Genomic DNA, 6,000 nt, shown 5'->3' on the forward strand with positions numbered 1-6,000 from the left:
TGTGGGGATGGGCAAAACAGGTGAAGGGGTTAAGAGGTGAAAACTTCCAGCTATAAGATAAACAAGTCATGGGGATGAAAAGTACATCATAGGAACTATAATCAGTTATATTACAATAACTTTGTATTGTAACAGGTAGTAACTAGACTTATCGTGAGCACTTTGTGAAGTATTTATAGTGTATCCTTGAACAACATGGGGGTTAGGGGCACCAACTCTCTGCACAGTTGACTTCTGACTCCCTAAAAACTTAACTGCTAATAGCCTACTATTGACTAGAAGTCTTACCAATAACATAAACAGTTGATTAACACATATTTTGTATATGTATTATATATACTATCTTACAATGAAGTAAGCTAGAGAAAAGAAAGTGTTATAATGAAGAAGAAAAAATACATTTACAGTATTGAACTATATTTCTTTAAAACAAGTATGTGTTGAGCTGATCGATGCAGCTCAACTCCATGCTGCTCAAGGGTCAGGTGTAACGGTCGAATCACTATGTTGCAGGCTGGAAACTAATAGAATATTGTCGTGCCAACTGGACTTCAATTTTTTTTTCAACGTTTATTTATTTTTTTGGGACAGAGAGAGACAGAGCATGAACAGGGGAGGGGCAACTGGACTTCAATTTTTAAGGAATAAAGTTTGACTATTCAAAATATTCTGTTTGGCATATAAGGTTATATGTCTGGAAAAAATAAGTTATGACACCCTTTAAAAAAAGATAAGAGTTGAAAATAATTTTCTTATTCTTTTCCAATTCTTCTTTTTAAAAAAAGGGTGGGGTAGAGGGTGTATCTTTCCAAATACTATGAAGTGTAGCTTGATTCAGGCAGATTTCATCCTATTCATTTTTTTGTATTTTCTAAGGTAAGGGTCAGCAAACATTTTTCTTAAAGGCCAGATAGTAAGTATTTTGGGCTCTGTAGGCCAGATAGTCTCTGTTGTAGTTATTCAACTTTGTCGCTGCAATGCAAAAAGCAGCCAGAGACCACATATAAACCAGTGAATGTGGCTAGGATCCAATAAAACTTTATTTATGGATACTGCAATTGGAATTTCACATAATTTTCACGTGTCATCAAGTATTATTCTTCCTTTGATTTGTTTTCAACCATTTAAAAATGTAAATACGATTAGCTTGTAGGCAATTCAAAAACAAGGTCGGATTTGGCCCAAGGTCCACAGTTTGCTGACCCCTCTTCCAAGGCATCATATCGCTTGCGACATACTGTTCTGAGGGTTTCTGAAAAATAGAGTGAATGAACACTAGTGTCCAAAACGGATGCTTGGAATGTTTATGTGTATACACATGTATATACATACATAGTGTGACTGTGTGTATATTTGCAAAAGAATCTACCCTTTGTATTTGAACATAGTAACTGTCATTTGAGTCATGGAAAGACATTACTATGGGTGTTTTCTATCCTATGTACAGACAAGTCCAAGTTCTTTATTAACTCACTCGTTGAAATATATTTGTTGGACACTTCCCTTATGAAGTAGCATGATCTGACACATGTATTTATGACACCCAAACTCAACAAGTGTTTGGTAGTATGAGGAAGAGAGCAATTTGAAGTAGAACAACTGATCCCATACATAGTTCTATTTGAGGAGCATTTGCCCTGGAGTGAGCCTTCAACAGGACCCAAACCACGATATTCTCTATGCAATACACTGGCCATGTGGTTCACTTTTGCATTCTATTTCTTCCCCTACAAAGTTCCAATGTTTTATTTGTAATTTGCTATCATATTCTAAATATTTCCTGTTAAGTGACTTCAAATCCTTTGTAGAGCAAAGCACTGGAATAAACAAATATTTACAGAGTATCTCCTGTATTTCTAATACTCTACTAAAACTAATAGAAAATGAAAGAGAACATGCATAACCTTGTGTTTTAATATCAGAATCATGATTACAGACTTACATGCTTCTTTTCGGCATTATTTCATTACAAGAACTAAACTTGGACGTTTGTCAATAGTAAATGAATGGTACGATTTTCAAACAACTAGCTGGCAAAGATGTGGACACAATGGAAGAATGCGCTTAGAGCTATGATCTCCAAGGACCTCTATCTGCTCTGATGGAGAGTGGATTGTCCTTTAAGAAACATAAGATAGGTTTATTCCTCTTCTTCTGTCTCCAACCTCCTCCCTCACCCCAACACATACACTCTACCGTTAATCAGAGAAAGGGAAAGGCCAGATGGTTTGGGGGATTAGCAATGAGGAAAGGCCCAAGTTTCACCTCACGGTTGTTATTAAATTCTAGTGCGGATTGGCAGGGATACAAAACTCAGGCCATCTGAGAGCTCTTGGGGAGTGTTGGTCCATTTCCTAATGAGCAGGTGTTGACATGGAAAAAGCTGCCTATACAACAGTGCTGCAGGCACAGAGCCGCTACAGATCCGGAGATGTGGAGAATCTTCCTCAGTGTTTCCTCCCACCTGAGAAACCATGCGTTCAATTCTACACACCCAGACGTGTTCTGTACCTTCCTGCAGCATACCCAATAAAATATATCAATAAAATATTCGATCCATGGTCTATCCTGCAGAGGTGGTGATTTCACAACACTTTGCCTTACTTTAAAAATTCTCTCCAGCATCTACTTAATTTAAATCTAATTTAATTTGGGTCCCACAAAATTTCAATAACCCCTTGTAGACATCCTTGTGCATACATATTGCACACTGCATTAACTATTTCCTGGATGGAAATTGGCCTCAATAGTCCAGTCAATGAAAATAAAATATACACCAAAATCTTCAATATGGAGATTTTTTTTTCACAGACATGATACTAAAATCTAGTAACATTTAGCTGAAGTCTATATTCCATAAGTGGTGATAGTAGGGTTTACTAAATAGAAATACCACTTTACCACAGACATGTAATGTGTTTTACCATGTCAGGGAGCTGATCAGTTAGAATGGAAAGAAAAGCACAGAATTATGGCAAGTAGTTTAACACAGATCCAATATATATGCCATTTTCAACTATGATTTTCCAGCCAACTGATTCTTTTAAAGACTCAGGAAGCCATGAATATTTGACTTATAAAAAAGGAATAAGAATGCTGATTCTGCTTCCAACCAAAATGTCTGTAAGTCATTTTAATAACGGTGATGTTTTCAAACAAAAACATGATGCTTATAAGAAAAGAATTTCCCCCATCTTTATGAGTTCTTGTGAATGTTAACAGCAAAAGCAAAAATCCTAAGGAAACTACTATATTTCATGATGCCATGTTCTACTAGGATGATAATAAAATCCGTCTTTTGTATAAGTAGATCATCTCAAGCTTTAGGTAACTCTAGAGATTTTATAAAGCTCCATAGATCTTATTACATAGAGTGTAGCAATTTAAAAATGCAAATAATTCTGTAAGTTGTGGCTGTGTAAGGCTTTTAAAAGTCATTTTTATTTATTTTTCATGTCTTCAACATATATGCTAAAAATTTTAAATTGTGGATTAAAAACAGGAAAATCATATTGCATTACCTTATACCTGTTAGAATGGCTATTCAAAAAGACAAGAAATAGCAAGTGTTGGCGAGGATGTGGAAGAAAAAGGAATCCTTGTGCAGCGTTGGTGGGAATGTAAATTGGTGCAGTAAAAACAGTATGGAGGTTCCTCAAAAAATTAAAAATAGAATTACCATATGATCCAAGGATTCCACTACTGGATATTTACCCAAAGAAAACTAAAACACTATTCAAAAAGATATGCACACCCCTATATTGACTACAGCATTATTTATAATTGCCAAAATAAGGAAGCAACCTACGTGCCCACTGGGAGATAAACAGATAAAGAAGATGTGATATATGTATGTATGTACACACATACACACACACACACAGTGAAATATTAGTCATAAACAAGAATAACACCTTGGCATTTGTGACAACATGGATGGACCTAGAGGGTATTATGGTAAGTGAGATAAATCAGACAAAGGCACATGCTATAATTTCACTTATATATGGAATCTTAAAAAAAAACAGCAAATGAGCAAACAAACAATAGCAAATATAGACCCATAAGTACAGAGAACAGGTGGTTGTCAGAGGGAAGAGGGGCAGGAGTTGATGGGTAAAACAGATAAAGGGGATTAAGAATACACTTGACAACAACAGCAAAACAACAAACAACAACAAACACTGAAAACAGAATTACCAAATGAGTCAGCAATTCCATTTCTGGGTATGTATCTGAAGGAAACAAAATCACTATCTTGAAAAGGTATCCATGCCCCATGTTTTATTTACAATAGTCAAAACATGGAAACAGTCTAAGTGTCTATGGACAAACAAGTGAATAAAAAAAAATCTTACACACACACCTACCCACCTACACACGCCCCCCACATGCACACACATACAGAGGAATATTAGTCAGCCACAATAAGGAAGATAATTCTGCCATTTGTGACAGCATGAATGGACCTTGAGGGCATTATGCTAAGTGAAATGAGTCAGACGGAGAAAGACAAATACTGTATGATCTTACTTATATATAGAATCTAAAAACACTAAACTCATAGATACAAAGAGGGGGTGGGTGAAGGTGGTCAAAAGGTACAAACTTCCAGTTATAAGATAAATAATTTCTGGGAATATAATGTATGGCATGGTGAGTAAAGTTAACAGTAGTGTATCATACATTTGAAACTTGCTAAGAGAGTAGACCTTAAAAGTTCTCAACACAAGAAAAAAGTTTGTAGGTGATGGATGTTCAATAAGCTTACGGTAGTAATTATTTTGTAATATATACATTTATCCGATCATCATGTTGTGCACCTAGAACTACTACAATGCTGTCAATTCTATCTTAAGTAAAACTGGAAAAATAATCATATTGCCATCATTCAGAAATAACCACCATTAACATTTTTGTTATATATCCTTTTAAGCCTTTTTTGTGCATACAAGTATTTACATGTAAGTATCTTACCAAAAGTAGAATACCACAAGTAGCTTCACAATCTGCTTTTAAATATATATTATGTACCAACTATATGTAATGAACATCCATACAGGTCACTAAATATTCCTCTATAACTTTTAAATGGTTGTATACTATTTCATGTGACAAATCTGTCATATTAAAAAAAAAAATCATCCCCCTTCCCTTAGACATTTAGGTCACCTCCAATTTCCCCATGAGAGAATCAATGCTAAAAATGACCACTCTTTTCACCAGATGAGTTCACACACTCATAAGTAATGTTGGATAAATGTCCAGAGGTACATTTCCAAAAAGGTGAAACAAATATGACTTAACAGCGAGGCATAAATATATATTTGCAGATTAGTAGAATTAAACTGCATTTCCATTATCACATGCCCAACTCCACTTACATTTTCTGTGTCCAACAATTGCTCTACTGACAGACAAGATGAGAAACCTAGAGAAATATCTTACCTATGATAAGGTACTTAATTACCTTTCATATTACCTATAGTTTATCTACAACATCGAAGAATCAACCTATTTTTAAGCCCCAAATCAACATATCCATGATAATTTTCACCAGTGCCACATTTTCAATTCTTAAAATATTATGGACCAAAACATAGCTTGAAACTCTATTGGTTTGGGATTGTGCAAGTAACCAAAATACACAATTACTTATAAAACAAAAACATATAAACAATCAAAATTTTCCTAAGTATTAACGGGAGAAAAGGAGTTGCTTTTGATTAAACACCAAAGAACTCAATGTTATGCAAATTCCAGAAAGATACAGCACGAAGACTGCTGTATCATGATACTGATAAGACTATTTGCACAAAATTGCCAAATTTATGACAATTTCTCCATAATAGTATATATGTGATAGATTGCAAAAATGGTACTAATTCTCCCCTGCCCCACAACCACAGTCATTTGGAATTGGTGATGAAGTCCATTTTTCAAACTTGTAAATCTGGGTTCTTCTTGTGACTTACTTTGATAAAAAAAATATGGATAAAA

Source organism: Herpailurus yagouaroundi, unplaced genomic scaffold (assembly GCF_014898765.1).
Source record: "Herpailurus yagouaroundi ecotype Mexico unplaced genomic scaffold, PumYag 163, whole genome shotgun sequence".
NCBI classification, from domain to species: domain Eukaryota; kingdom Metazoa; phylum Chordata; class Mammalia; order Carnivora; family Felidae; genus Herpailurus; species Herpailurus yagouaroundi.